At 37.8% G+C, this 15,718-nt stretch overlaps 1 long non-coding RNA gene across 3 annotated transcripts in view; it reads right to left on the reverse strand.

The window, feature by feature from the left end:
• Nucleotides 1-5,196: 5,196 nt before the first annotated feature.
• Nucleotides 5,197-15,718, reverse strand: part of LOC130072677 (uncharacterized) — a 79,322-nt gene continuing 68,800 nt past the window's right edge. For 2 of the 3 annotated variants that reach the window (XR_008804153.1, XR_008804151.1), the window contains exons 3-4: nucleotides 12,882-13,000; nucleotides 9,194-9,620 (exon numbers count right to left, since the gene is read on the reverse strand). This is a non-coding gene — a long non-coding RNA (uncharacterized LOC130072677). Of the gene's footprint in view, nucleotides 5,577-9,193; nucleotides 9,621-12,881; nucleotides 13,001-15,718 lie in introns of those variants that run through there. The other variant, XR_008804152.1, reaches the window with a different exon arrangement.

A 15,718-nucleotide genomic window follows, 5' to 3' on the forward strand; every position in this document is an offset into this window, starting at 1 on the left:
TTATAATTATTATATAGCTCCGATTAAATATAGATTCAACACATTTTACAGGATAAAAATATTATATAAAAATAATACAGTATATTAATAAAAAATTACACACCACAATATAAAATAAAATTGACTCATGATACACAAAATGCTTGCATAAACAGTGAATTTTCTTTTCTACTCTTTTTAACAAATAAACCTAAAATAATTCATTCATTCATTTTGAGAGTTTGACATTAAGCATATTATCTTTTTAAATTATTATTATCATTATTTTTTTTTTTTAATGAGCAGAAGGGCACTTTTAGAGTGTGGAATGAAAGGGGCAGGGACTCAAGCTCCTCTGCCCCCCTCTGTGTACGCCACCTCTATTGGGGATGCCATCTTTTATCGGGCAAACCACAATAGCCACAGACTAGCAAGACACAAGGTCAGCAGAGGTTGTGAAGTTTGGCTGGAGAGGCTTTGAATGATCCATGAGACACATTGAAGACAGGGCAACACCAGGTGGGTTGTGACCAATTTAATTTGGATGAATTGGGCATAAAAACCAGCCATATTAAAAGGGGAACCAATCTATAGTCCCTATTCTTTGTTAAAAGACAATGAAGGAGAATGGCTGTCTGTCTCTGTAAAGACTGGACGGAGAATGGAGGAATGGAGGGAGGGATGAAGGAAATGAGGTCTTGCAGAGAAGAGAGGAGAAGTTTGGAGAGCTGGGTGAAGAGACAGGGAGGGGGCGTCAAGGGTTACTGTGTCAGAGCTACTGAAATTAGTATTTTAAAATAGCCATGTTTATCAATATATGTGAAAGATGTTTGCTTTTTAGTGCTGTCAATCGGTTTATTACATGACACATTAATCATAATTAATCACACATATCAATATTTGCTGAGAAAAGACTTTTATTGCAACGCATTCTTGTGGCAGATGACTAAATAGACATTACAAAAAGTGGTATTTGAAGTCAATATACACATATATATATACAGTGCTGGTCAGAATGATTTGCCCCCTTGGTAAATATGATCAAAGATGGCTGTAAAAAATAAATCTGCATTGTTAATCCTTTTGATATTTTATAATAAAAAAAAATAGCTAAAATCTAACCTTTCAGTGAAGTAAAAGAATTGAAAGTGGGGGGAAAACCACATTATGAAATAAATGTTTTTCTCCAAAACACGTTGGGAACAATTATTTGCCCCCTTTTATTAAATACTTTTTGCAACCTCCTTTTTCCAAGATAACAGCTCTGAGTTTTCTCCTATAATGCCTGATGAGTTTGGAGAACAACTGACAAGAGATCAGTCCATTCCTCCATTCAGAATCTCCAATTGACATCTTTACTGTCACTTTTGATCAATTTAATGCATTCAGTATGTGACTTTTCTGCAGCCTTATACCTTCTGTTGGAACACAAGAATTTTACTCTGTATTTGACATGTAGCCGGAGGCGACGTACAAACAGTAAAGGTAAAAAAAAAAAAAAAAGGCAGCGTGCAGTGCAGACAGGTATTCTTATAAGAGTGGTACGTTCTGGGCCATTCCACTAAACAGGCCCGGAATGACCATAGGGAAGCCACAGCAGGTCTGTGTTGCGTGTGTGAGTGAGAGAAAGAGAGATGAAAGCAACCGCTTAAAAAAAAAAAAAAGAGGCAGCGCAAGCTCTTGCCGGGGGTACAAACATCCGGCTAGAAAGGAACCCTAAACCCCAGGTTGGGTTTCGGAGGAAATGGGCAGCAAGGATATAAAAAACAAACGCGCACACACACTGAAAATGTGGCTGAAACCCAAAGTGCAGACTGCAGCCAAAGCCGACTAACACCCAGCTCTCTACTGGCTAGGGATGAAGGGCCATGCTGTCTCTGCTGAAACCACTTACCACCATCAGTGTTCCTTTCTCCTAACCCCCATCTGGAGCGCTGCCCGAGCTGGAGTTTATTAGAAAGCACCATGTGCGTTACGGATGTTGAGGAATGCACTGGTCAAAACCATATTTGAGGACTTACAAGCCATGAACCTGCCCTGTACAGCAATTACTGTGTGTGTGGGAGTGCTATGAGCATATGAACATGCCTTCCTTTAACTTTGCTTATATGTGAAGGCATGCTTGCAGGCCTTTGGCCACTGCATGTGAATGCGGATCTCTGTATTTTCTCTATGGGCTCATTTAGAAGACCTCTAATGGAAGGCTCCAGGAGCAGCTGTGGTCATCTAGAGCATTAATTAAAACAAAAAATCAGTTTAGCGCAGACCGCGAGAGGAACAGAAGTTTGTTCTGTAGGTTAAATTTAAATGCTTGAGGAGAAGATTTTTGCTGAGTTCAAAGGAGCACGAGCACGTTCTTGGCACACTGGCTTCTTCAAGTATGAGAAATGCTAAATGAACAAAAACTAATGAAGCACCCACTATAATGTCTGTATATTGTTTTTGATTTAATCACATTCAGTAATGCAGCTTATTTTCAGTGCATCAGTGTCCTTAAAGGGATAGTTCACACAAAAATAAAAAATTCTGGTATCATTCATTCACTCATTAAAGTAAATCTGGAACCTGGCCGATAAGCTCCAAAATGTTTTAAAAAAAAGCACCTTACATAAAAGTGGTCCATGATGGTGCACTATTCCAAGTCGTCTGAAGCTGTAAGATAGATTTGTGAAGAACAGCCCTAAAATGTCAGTCATTATTCAATGGCTCTCTCCTGTAGCTCTCATATATCACCTGTTCTTCCACATATTTAAACTTTATGCACTGTGAATGGTCACATATTGCACAATGGCAATTGGTCATGTTCCAGTTCATCCCAGTCATCGATGTTTACATTGTAAAAAAAATCTGCATCGTATGTTAGCCTATTTTTAAGCAAAATTTTATAGAAGGACAACTTTAATTTCACTTTATTACCACACAAAGATATCATGTGACTTCAGGAGACTTAGTATAACCTTTTTATATATACATCACGGTAAAAAAAGTTTGGTGTTAGTAAAAGTTTGCAATGATGTCTCTTATGCCCACTATGCATTTAGTTGATCGAAAACGGTAAAAACAGTAATAGTCTGAAATATTATTACAATTTAAAATAACTGTTTCCTATTTTAATATATTTTAAAATTCCTGTGATGTCAAATCTGAATTTTCAGCATAATTACTCAAGTCTTCAGTGTTGCACGATTCTTCAGAAATCATTCTAACATGATGATTTGGTGCTCAAGAAACATTTCTTATTGTTGAAAACAGTTGTGCTGCTTAATACTTTTGTGGAAAACATTCTTTGATGAATACAAAAGAACAGCATTTATAAAAGTCTGTCACATTTGATCAATTTAATGTGTCCTTGCTGAATTAAACTATTAATTTCTTTTAAAAAAATACAAATCTTGTTGACCCTAAACTTTTAAACTGAAGTATATTGTAGTTTTTGTCATTTTTGAGCTTGACAGTCTGGATTTACTTTCATTGTATGAAAACATAGTGAAAAAAGAATGAAAAGTCATTGTACTGGATACAAACTATTACAGAATTTTTGTCCCTTTAAGTAAAGCACATACAGGATATGGGTCAATGTGCTTTCTGTAGTGTTGTCTTGTACTGTCCAGTTCATATCATGAACACAACATATAGGCAACGATCAACAGATGTTTATGATAGAGCATTGTCAAATAAAAAGCCTTTCAATTAGGTCCTTCTTGTAAAGAGAGAACAAATGGCATGCTAACAAAGCCTCCCTATATCTGCTTCTAAATGCTTCAGATAGTTTACCAGAATGAACTAATGCCCCCATCAAATAGACGTTTAATTGGTGTCTGGTACAGCACATTTTACATCCCCCACCTCATGTTCACAAACACGCACAGAGAGTGAGCTGTCACCTGATATCACAAATGATAATGTATCTTTTGCCCCATTGATGGTTTATAATATGAAATGAGAGGTCGAAGGTGAGCAAACAGGGACGCCGGCGAATAAATGAGATCATGGCTGAAATAGCTAATTATGTGCATTTTATTTCCATGGCTTGTAACAGGTATAAACATAATAGCTCTTGTCAGGTGGGTTGCTGTGTTGACTAAAACCAGAACGCTGACCTAGCCAGACAAACAGCCCTCTAATCCATTAGAATGCATTATGGAAATGAATGTTGTTGATTTTTAATGTAAACCAACATATTAGTCTGAAGCTTTTGGTCACATCGAAACCTGCTTTACCACAGCCTCTGGAAGGAAAGAAAGACACAGACATATATACAGAGAGAGAGAGAGAGAGAGAGAGAGAGAGATAAAAAAAAAAAAAAAAAAAAAAAAAACCAGCAGAGAGAGAATCAGACAGGACAAAAGGTACAACACCTTCCCTCTTTTACATTCTTGTTCCTTTCTCGTTTCCTTTCACGGAGGAAATCAGTTGCATTTGAGAAACACGAGGCAAACCTTTTACTTTCCTTTCAGCACAAAATGATCCTCTGCTGCCTTTCAATAGTTGCAAGCTAATTTCATATTCAGCATTTGTAAAGGAAGGGGAGGTTTTTCGGGATAGGGAAGTGCTTAATTTGTCTGTGTGATTTGGAGAGGCTGAATAGACATGACCGGGGTTGGTGGGGGTGGTCGGACACTAACCCTCAGCCCTAAACGCACAGAAGTTATCAAAGAACTGTCTCTGATGGAGTGATCCACTCTCTTTCCTCTACTGTTTGTTCTCCTGGGCTGATGCTGTCCAGGGAACAGCAGACAAGTGTAAATGAGAGCTCTTGTAATCTTATAATTGACAGGAGTTAATCAGGAGAAGACATGTTTAAAGGAATCTTTCAGGTCCAGTATAACCGCAAAAATGGTTAACAGTTAAGAGTTTAAATGACAGTAATGAATTACTTAGTAATGCATATATATATACAGCAACATATACTGTATATTATCATTATTATTATATTAATAACATGTAGTTTCAGTCCTTGAATTTCCTTGGAGTTACCAAAGTGACATTGACTCATTCACTCAACTGATTCATTCAGGGTTGAAACAAGTGACTGTCAGTTAGTCGTTGAATCATTCACTCAATCCAATTCAATCGATTTGTTCAAAACAATGCTACAGTGAGTTGCTCGGAGACGTGAAACGATTCATTTTGCTTCCTTTGGAGCCGTTTTCATTGACAGAAAAATATTGTATCTAAAATCTTAGTTACTACATTTTAACTTCTATCATATTAACTATTGTATAAAATCAATATCACACTCACAGTTGAGATTATGTAAAAAATGCTGCCAACTGAACTGAACTTGTATTGAAATATTCTAAGAATGAGACAGAATAGAAAGAGTTTCTACAAGTTCCTATAGCTCAGTTAATTTGCTACTTCACTGTTGTATAGTACAATCATAGATGAAACAAAACAACCTCCAACCATTCAGAATAGGTTTTGTGGAGTCCTTCGGCTGGTGGAGTTATCCTTTTCAAACTGTTAACCGAAGGACAACGGATGATGAGAGTTCCTCTTCGCCCCCGCCCAAAATGGCTCCCTCACTCAAAGCCACTCCAGAGGGACTAAGGGTCTCTGGCACTCAGTGCCTCGCCGTTCGCTCTGAGACCGCCCTGCCAAGAAAGAGAAGGGTCTCTCATTTTTATGACACTCTTGTCCTTCAGCCTATTGATCGGTAGGGAGAGAACATCCCCACCATGGCCACTAATAGAAAGTGAAGTTCATCAGCCGCTGCCTGCTGATCCCCTCAACAGACATAAAGATCTATAAAGGCCACCCAACTAACCTTTCCCTTTTTTACCTTCTCGTGTCCCTTCTGTCTCCAACTTTTCTCACATTTTTATTATTTATTTAGCCTTTTTTTTTTCAAGAGACTTCTTACTTTGTTTCCTTTTTTTTATTTGTTTTCTCTTGATATCTGTAGTTTTTTAAATCTGAATCTAGGACTAGTCCAATATAAACTGTGGTATGCCAGACTGTAGTTGCAATCTGAAGCTTTTTCATTAGCAAGGCAGGTTGTATGAAAACAAACGCTGAGTTTGTAATCAAACTAAACCTTTGTTCGACAAATCTATCTTTAAAAGTACCTGTGAGACAGGGATTTTATGTGCTTTTCTACAGTTCCTTTTCCTGTGAAGAAGCTACTTTGAGACACACAGCTATTATTCACAATTTTCATTCACATTATTCCAATTGCATGCAGGGAGCGTCTACCAATGAATGTGTGCAATGAGAGGAGGATTACATTCTAATTACAAAATAACACTGAACACCTCCATCGGGCTGAAACCTTTTATAATCCCGTATAAAATGATGACCGTAACCTTGGGAAGACAAAATAAGGAGAGGGAGCTTCTTAAACTCACACATGCACAAGCACACACACACACAAGAGAAAACTAAACCCCACTGTCTTTTTCTTGACTGAGTAAGGGAGCTTTATTTTGTTGGGGACATGCAGTCGTGGTTTGTTGTCAGTGCTGGGAGAGATGCTCATTTCTCATTCAGGCGACTGAGGGTGAATGAGCTGCCGTAGATACACACAGCCCTCAGGCCTCAGCTCCACTGTAGCGCAGTGATAAGCTAAGGAAATGGACTCTAACAATGACTATTCATGTGTATAGCGAAGTTTATGTCTAGAGCCGATTTAATGTTAGAGAGAGAGAGAGAAAGAGAATTAAGTATTACATGTTTCGTTATGCTTTCAGACATCACAATTATTATATTGACAGCCATAGTTTTATGTTTCTCTTCAGGTTACTTCAACACATCTAATAGTGGGGAGAAAAATAAGAGAGTCAACTTGATAGAATCTTATCGAATAGAAATTATTTATATTTTAGTTAGGATAGATGGATGACCTGGATCAGCATAAGTGTCACAGCTCACATGTTAACCTATAGACCACGTCAAACAATTATGAGGACATTTGAAGGAGACCATAACTAGTAGAGCCTATAACAGGGGTGTCCTAACTCGGTTCTGGAGGGCCACTTTCGTAGAGTTTAGCTCCAACCTGCCTCAACACACCTGCCTGGAAGTTTCTAGTATGCCTAGGAAGACCTTGATTAGCGGGTTCAGGTGTGTTTAATTGGGGTTGGAACTAAACTTTGCAGGCCCGTCAGGAGTAGGATTGGACACCCCTGGCCTAGAATGAGAAACTTTAGAAAATGAAAGCCATTTGTTCTTTCCACAGTAAGCTTTTCCTTCACCAGCACTCACACAGACAGCTTTGTCAGAAGAGCCCAGAACTTCAGTTACACTCTCTAAGGCCGCATTTACACAGCAGGTCTTGATGCCCAATTTCCGATTTGTTGACTATATCCGATTTCTGCATTTACTCTATACACTTGGCGAAACAACCCAAGGTAGACTTACTGACCCGGAAAAGCTTAGGCCGAAAAGGAAGTAAAAATGGCGAAATTTGCAATGGATGCAAGCTTTTGGTTTCCGCACCATCTTTAAAAGTCAGCAAAAGATTGTGTTGAGCCTTTGTGTTGAGCCTCCATTGCACCATTGAAAACAGTCATGTGATCGTGGTTGGTGTCCACCTGAGTTGATGTCATTCGCCATCGTTGCTTTTTCAATGACGTACGCCTGGCATTGATGAAAATATCCAATCTGCTTACACATTCCTGCAATCCAGTTCCTGATTACACATGAGTAGGCCATATCTGATCTATGCCACATTAGAGGAAAAAATCTGAATTGGGTCACTTAAAGGCCCCCTGATATCAAAATTTAAGTTTTTTTAGCTTTTAGTATGAAAATATTAGCCTTAAGGTTATGAATAAGCTGGTGTGTTCCAAAACAATGACAAAATTCGCATTTAGGAGATGTAAGCATTCAAAACTTACAGTCTCTCACTTCCGTTAAAATGGATCACGGATTTTTATGACATCACCGCGGACTTCAGCTTCTCATCACATCTTCTGTCCAATCAAATGCTCTCTAAAATCGAAAGCGTCCCGCCCCCTATGCTATAAATACACCGTTATAGCATATAGCAAACACCGTTGACACGCCACGGAACAATATGGGTTGGAGATGTGTGTTCGGTTGCTCAAACGTTCAAGTTTCATTCCGGTTTCCAACTGTACGTTGGTTAAGAATGAAATGGCTAGAATTTATTCACACCTCTATTATTAAATCCAATGTATCATCAGTGCTCGGATTCGCTTCCATGGTGCTGTCCAGACTTACCTTGTCAGGTAAACTAAACGCTATTGGCTATTTGAAAGGGGGGAGGAGCCATCTCAAACACAAAACTAAACATACAAAGAAAGCAAAACTTATACAAAAAAAACCTTTTCCTTCAGGATCGTATTTCCAAATCTCAATAATCCTATTTTTGTATCATCTTACACTAATTCTTGCTAATGATTAATGATTAGATTCAACTCCAACAGATCAATCAGTTTATTGAGGCTTTCGTGTGCTTTCAAATCACATCTAGACAGCTGCAAGAACAATACACTTTCATAAAACAACATTCAAATCACAAAACCCAAATGCAATTATTAAATCTTGCTTCTAGGCATGTTATTGCACAATGTTTCAGTTAGAGCTGAATGAATGTTGAGTAATATTACACAAGTCTATTAGTCAGGATAAGACTGAAATCCACTCTGCCTTAAAACACCCTCTTATTCCTTTCAATTCGAGCCCACAAGTGCCATAAAGCCAGCCAGAATGCTCGACTCATCACGAATTATGACAACACACGAGCCATCACACCACACCCACTGCCATTCATCAATACCAAAAGAGCCATGAGAACTGGAACCTATCAATAAATATGTGTACATTCATACGGAATGTCTGATATTGTAAAAACAGCTATGGTAACTGTTTGTCCCCTTTGCAGGGCATCAAAACACGGGCATCTCATTCATCTGACATTCTGATTGGAACCAACTCAATTCAATTTCACATGTTTACATGAGTTCAGTCAGAAAACGAGGTTTTGATGGTATTGTGATATGCTAAAGGTTCAGTCATAACAGACAGATGGCCATACAAATCATCCGTTATAAGAAATACATGCTAACTATCTCATTTTACTGATGCATTCCTATTTCTCAGGAGCAATGGGAATGTTTTAAAGCCACAATCCAAATGATACCCGAGAGAATAAAATGCTGGGCTGAGTTTGGGTTGAAATTTATCTTCATGCATAATCACTGGAAGATACATTTTCATTGAATAAGAAAAAATATATATAGCAGTTTAGAGTAATCTAGCAGACATCGTAAAAAGTATAACATGTGAAAGAAAGAAAGAAAGAAAGAAAGAAAGAAAGAAAGAAAGAAAGAAAGAAAGAAAGAAAGAAAGAAAGAAAGAAAGAAAGAAAGAAAGAAAGAGTCACATTCATGAACTCAGCTGTCGAACAGCTAAATTTGTCCGCTCAATTAAAACTACACCAACTTTCTAAATCAAAGGAAATTACAATAATTAGGACAGCATTTCTCTGTCATTACTGCACCACATACCAGAGATTTGGATCCCATTCAGACACAGCTCTCCTAACTGTCTGGGCGAAACCATCAGACATTTTTAGTAAACTTCAGAGGGACAGTTCACATCTCCTGTCTCTTCTCCAACCGCTTATATTCATGTTCTGTGATGAGTTTTATGTGCATGATGAACCCGATAGCCTGAAATTAGAAAGAGAGAGAGAGAGAGAGAGAGAGAGAGAGATGCTTAAAAATAATGCAAAAAGACGACGATTCTATGATTTACTCACCCGTGTGTTGTTCTATACCCATTTGTGTTTCTTTCTTTGGTGAAGCATAAACTTCCATTCAAAGTTTAGGGTCAGTAAGATTTATTTATTTGAAATAAATTCATTTTATTTATCAAGGACCCATTAAATCGATCAAAATACTATTAAAAACATTTATAATGCTACAAAAATTTCAAAAAAAGGATTTCAAAAAGAACCCTGCTAAAATATCACTGTTTCAACTAAATATAATGCAAAACAACCTTTTACAACATTCATAATAAGAAGAAATGTTTCCTGAGCACCAAATCCGCATTTTAAAACAATTTCTGATCTAAAGACTGGAGTAATGATGCTGAAAATTCAGGAATTTTGCCAACACCGGAATAAATTACAGTTTTAAAATATACCGAATTAAAATAGACAACAAGTAAAATGTCATAATATTACCGTTTTTACTGTATTTTGTTCAAATAAATCAGTGTTAGTGAGCTTAAAATATTGATACCGACCCCAAACATTTGAACGGCAGCGTGAATGTTTGATTTATATCCTGGCCACACTTTATAATGTAAGTATACATGTATACAAGGGTATCAGGCCTCAAAAGGGTTATTGCTGCATTAATGACGCTTCATAAGACAAGTAAACATATTTCCTAAGCAAATTAATCCTTTGAGATAATGAACCAGTTTACAAAATCAGTGTGAATGATATGTTTATGAATTTCAGACTTTCAGAGGGGGATTTGTGTTTAACAAAAGAAAAAAAATCATACAGGTTTGGAAGGGCATGAGGGTGAATAAATGATGACACAATATTATTTTTTTAAGATGATCGTAGAGAAACAATACTTGCTGTAAAAACATCTTTAACTTTTTAACTCTTTAACCTTTGCTGTACATATTCTTATGCAAAGGCCCACCACACTAAATGAGTTCTGTTTGTACTCATCCCATGGCTGAATGGCAGAATCTTTCATTCGTCCAGACAGCAGCTCGTCTCTGCCAGATCATTTGCATGGGCTGGCAGCTGCTCACCTCTGCAGGGCACTTGAGATGCTGTGCATGCCCTGCTCTACCTCCTTCAGCCCTTTTTTAACTTAAGACCAATGACTCCTATTAAGGACTCAGGCAGGGCTACTGACAAGCCAGTCAATAACCATGTGAGGTTACTTCATTATTGGCCTAATGGCTGATGGACTGAGGGTTGGAAATGGGCCAGTGAGACTGATGCTGGGTCGCAGAGGATGGAAGGCAGCTTATCCGAAACCATCCAAGAGTGTGTTGCCGGTTACCTACACACTTTGAAGGAGTTTACGGAGGTCTAGGACACCAAGACACACATCCCTCCCTAAATCAATAGTGACATTGCCTGGTGTTTCCCATTGTTCTTCATTCTCCAGTAGCTGTGCACAAGTATAAAGGAAGACTCTCAAGGTCTGTGCCGGTCTGTCAGAGGCACATGGCTCAGACTCGCACAAAGGGCTCTTTTATTTCACCGGTGACCCCAGCAGAGAACTGCCCATCATCCTCTAGCCAAATTAGCATACAGCAATCCATTAGACAGGCCCTGACACACGCAGCGGAAATCCCCAATAGACTTGATCATAGGAGGACAAGTTCATTATTCATAATGGGAGGACAGAAAAAAGGGAAAATGGGAGAGAGAGTTTGAAGGAGGGGAGAATTGTCAGATGTATACTACTGTAGGCATGTATACTGCAAAAAGAAAAAGAAACAAAAGAGAGACAGATATACAGTAAGTGGCATTACACAAAGCGGGTGGCATTTGTATTCCTCATTATATACATGTGTAAAAGTAACTTTAATTAAAAATCCATCCATCCATCTACATAAATACATACATAAATACACACACACACAGTGTTGGGGAAAGTTACTTTGAAAAGTAATTCATTACAATATTGCGTTACTCCTTTAAAATGTAACTAATTGCGTTAGTTACATTTAAAGAAAAGTAATGCATTACATTACTTTTGCATTACTTTTCTTGTATTTTTTTATAACAAAAAAGTTATATTTTTGGGCAAATGTAAAGGCCCTTTCACACCAAAATTGAAATAAAAAGAAATTCAAGCGTGTACAGTAGAGGGCGCAGCTCAAACAAGCCTTTCAGGTGTGCTGCCATACTGGACCGCAGACAATTCGGACGCAGAAGAAAGTTCAACACTTACTTCACCAATAAAAACAAAACATCTTAAGTCCTTTTTGCTTACGGTTTAACTGAATCATCGAAGGTCAGCACTCAGCAGCAAGTATGATCAATAAAGTGAGATTAAATGCATATTTTATTTAACATATTTAATTATTGGAGGTTTGCGTAGTATTCTGATTTTGCATTTCACTGATTTTATTCTTTTTGAGGAATACTGAATTTTTTTTGTGCAAGTGAGAAGAGTAAATGCATGCTCACATTTAGTCTAGAACTAAAATAACAATCATGTTCACACACAACGTTGTGTAAAAAAGTAACTTACTTTAGCCTACTTATTTGAGAAAGTAACTCATATATTTTGCTGTAAATATAAAAATAATGCATTAGTTACTTGAAAAAAGTAATCTGATTACGTAACTAGAGTTACTGTTATTATACACCTTTATATATGATATTTTTGAATGATATTCTTATTTATAAACATTAAGGTAAGTTAAAATCTTACCTAACAGAGAGAAATGGTGATATCAGTCACACACACACACACACACACACACAAAGAAAGAAAGAAAGAAAGAGAGAAAGAAAGAAAGAATAAAAGAAAGAAAGAAAGAAAGAAAGAAAGAAAGAAAGAAAGAAAGAAAGAAAGAAAGAAAGAAAGAAAGAAAGAAAGAAAGAAAGAAAGAAAGAAAGAAAGAAAGAAAGAAAGAAAGAAAGAACGATTTTGTTACCATGTATTCTCTGCATTTCTCCTTTCTGTGAGTGAAAGTCAAGAATTTTGTGCTACGGGGAAGTGAAGGAGGCTTTTTCAAAGGTTGGAGTTTTTGAATGTAGTTTATAAATTCATTTATGATCACAAGATTTTTTTTTTCATTATCTACATGTTAAATGTCCCTTTCCACAGCCCATGACAACAGCTAATATCATAAGTGGCTGTGAACAAATACACATACATTAAGAATCCATAAATGGAGTGAAGTTCTGCTGACATGTGTAATGTTAAATGCCAACGTACCATTTAAAATGAAAGGGCAGCAGCATTTCCAGTCTTTGTGGTGCGCCATTCAGACTCATTTAGAAATAAAATGGTCCTTTAGTGTTCTGTACCTGCCAAGAGTTGGACTGGTTAAAGACCTGCAGAAGAACAATAGAACAGAGGAAGATGTAACCTTAGCATTTTTCATTCTCAACATTAGAAAAGTACACTTTCTCAGTTGTTTTATCTTGCTCTATTTTTTATTTTATTTTAATATCATATGGTTTTAATATTCTATATTGTATACTGGCAAAAGGGGCTAAATCAAGTTTAACTCAAGGGAAAGGCCATGCTGACCTCCACTGCTGCCCTGACAGGCAAGTACTACATCTTTTCCTGCAGAGAAATGCCATCCCTGAAAGGCTTCCATTTGATTAATATTTATAATGGAAGTCTGCCTCTTTTTTTCTCCTCTCCACGGGCTGTTTTATTGTCAGATGGTCACCTCTCTAATTTTGGGGTTGAAAATGATGGTCTTGGTTGTGGCACTCTGCCAGCACAGGCAGTTCCTCTGATGTCTCTGAAGTCCTCAGTAAGTCTCTCTCTCTTTTCATATCAGGCCTGTGCTGCTCAATCCTTGGCAAAGCTCTAATCCTCATATTATAAGACACCTGGACAGTCTTACACTGTCTGTCTGCCCAGAACTCTCCAGATTGGTCGCGCTATTTCACACCTTTTCTCTTGCCTGATGTTCAGGCAGCTTCTCTGATATGAATAGCAGTTTCAATGTGGAAATCATTGGCCCAGCCGGGACTAAATCCACTGTTATCTCTCTCTGAGCCAGCACTGCTTGGGAGGGTGTGGGATAGATTTCATGTAAGTGTAAAAATGAGCACAGAGAAGGTGAGGAGAACTAGAGAGACACTGGCAGAAGTTTGCAAGAACACCTCCATGGCCTCATTTACACCCGAGACCCATCACATTATCCAATCACAAGGGGTGAGCGCTTAATATAAGTGTAAACGGGGTGCAAAATGTTTTGTGATTCGATCTTGCAAATCACATTCGGAGCTCTGTTGTCATTGTTAACTAAAACAAAAACTATTAAATATGGTTTACTTTATTGGAATTAAGCTGAAATAAAATATAAATATTAGATGAAAAACATATAAATTAGAAAAGATGCCTTGGCAATAAATAAAATAAGTTTAAAGTATAAAATTATTAAAACTGTAATAAAAATAAATAGTAATATTTTTTAAATATATATTTTTTTAAATCACAAAATCACATAAAATGGATAAAATATAAACATATATGAAAATATAAAAATAAAAACTATTTCAAAATATTAATAAATAGTATAATAGTAAATCACACTAAAATAGCACTGATTCGAGATGAAAATGTATGTATAGTGTCAACACTGATCTGTTCTGATACTCTCCTGTCAATCATCCACTGTTCTAAATAAATGGACATGTTTGACTAAAAATAATTAACCATCAGAAAAATTTAAACATTTTAAATGCAGGAATAAATAAATGCAAAAAGCCTGACATCATCATGCAGGGATACAAATTCAAGTTAAGCATGTTCAAAGTTTACTTAATGATAATAATAATAATAATATGTTATAGTATAATTTCATTTAAATGATCAATTTTGTGTCTTTATATATGGGCTTTATCAACATGAAGTAAAACACATAGTGAGAGATATACATACTGTAAGTGATAAAATCAGAGGAAACTAGATCTCGCCTAACCACTTGTGATTGGATACCAAAGGTGATTGTAATACCACGTGTGAATGGGGGCCCAAGTTTTGCTCTTTTGGTGAGAGCTGGAGGCCAATGTTTGAGGTTTTACACCACTTGACACGCATACAAGTCTCAGCTCGATCCCCTTCCCCTCGCGCCTATATTGTTAACTTTCAAAAACTCACAGGTTGTAATAGCAAGGCTTTCTTCTCTCTATACTGTCACTGGTATATTCAGCTTCAGAAAGAGCGCCTCGACCCACTTCAAATAGCCGTTGTGTTCAATTTCCACCTCTCCAAAACAAACCAGAGACGGCTTTTCAAACCATATGTCAGCAGTATAAGAGGACAGCTTTTATGTGGTGAAAGCAGTTTAATATTTTGTGAAGGCTTACTGCTGCTGCAGACCGGCTGAATGACAGTCTGACAATACACTCCCATCCATTCTGCTTCTCAGATCAAGCGCTCGCAGCAGCAACCCTGAGACACATTCACTCGCTCGCCCGCCCGCCCGCTGTTGGCGGGGTGAGAGGGCGACGTGGCCACCCTGACAGAGGGAGCGAGAGCGAAAGCGCAAGACGGAGAAGGAGTGAGATGTAGAGGTAATGTAGAGGTTTTCCGTGACCTTGGCTACGGAGGATGAGGAGTGATGAGTGTGTTGGTATTGCGTATTCTGGACCCATTACTCACAGCACCTCTGCTGCAGGAGGTTTATGCCTTTGTCTCTACGGCGTACACACAAACACGGACACAGAGGGCGCAGAGGGCACTGCCCTCCTATGGCACCACACATATAGAGAGCCTGTACTCTCCGGCTCGCCACATCCACGCTGAGTTTTCACACCGTTTCTCCTCTCATCTTTATTCCTATTTAAGTCAAAGACAGAAATTCAATGCACAGGGCACGGCGTGGAGCTAAGCTTCACTGGTTTTCTCCGTGCAGAAAATGAGATCTAATAATGATTTGCTCACCGTGGACGCTATCAGCACATAAAATCATCCAGGTTAATCAAATGGTTGTTGTGAAAGCCGTTTCTTTCTCTGCAGCGCTAACCCTAGCCGGCACAAGCTGAAAAGATCATTGATTTTTAATCTGCAATGAAAACCTCTTGTCA

The sequence above is a fragment of the Rhinichthys klamathensis genome, unplaced genomic scaffold (genome assembly GCF_029890125.1).
Source record: "Rhinichthys klamathensis goyatoka isolate OS25496 unplaced genomic scaffold, OSU_Roscu_1.1 h1tg000502l_1, whole genome shotgun sequence".
In the NCBI taxonomy this organism is placed as follows: domain Eukaryota; kingdom Metazoa; phylum Chordata; class Actinopteri; order Cypriniformes; family Leuciscidae; genus Rhinichthys; species Rhinichthys klamathensis.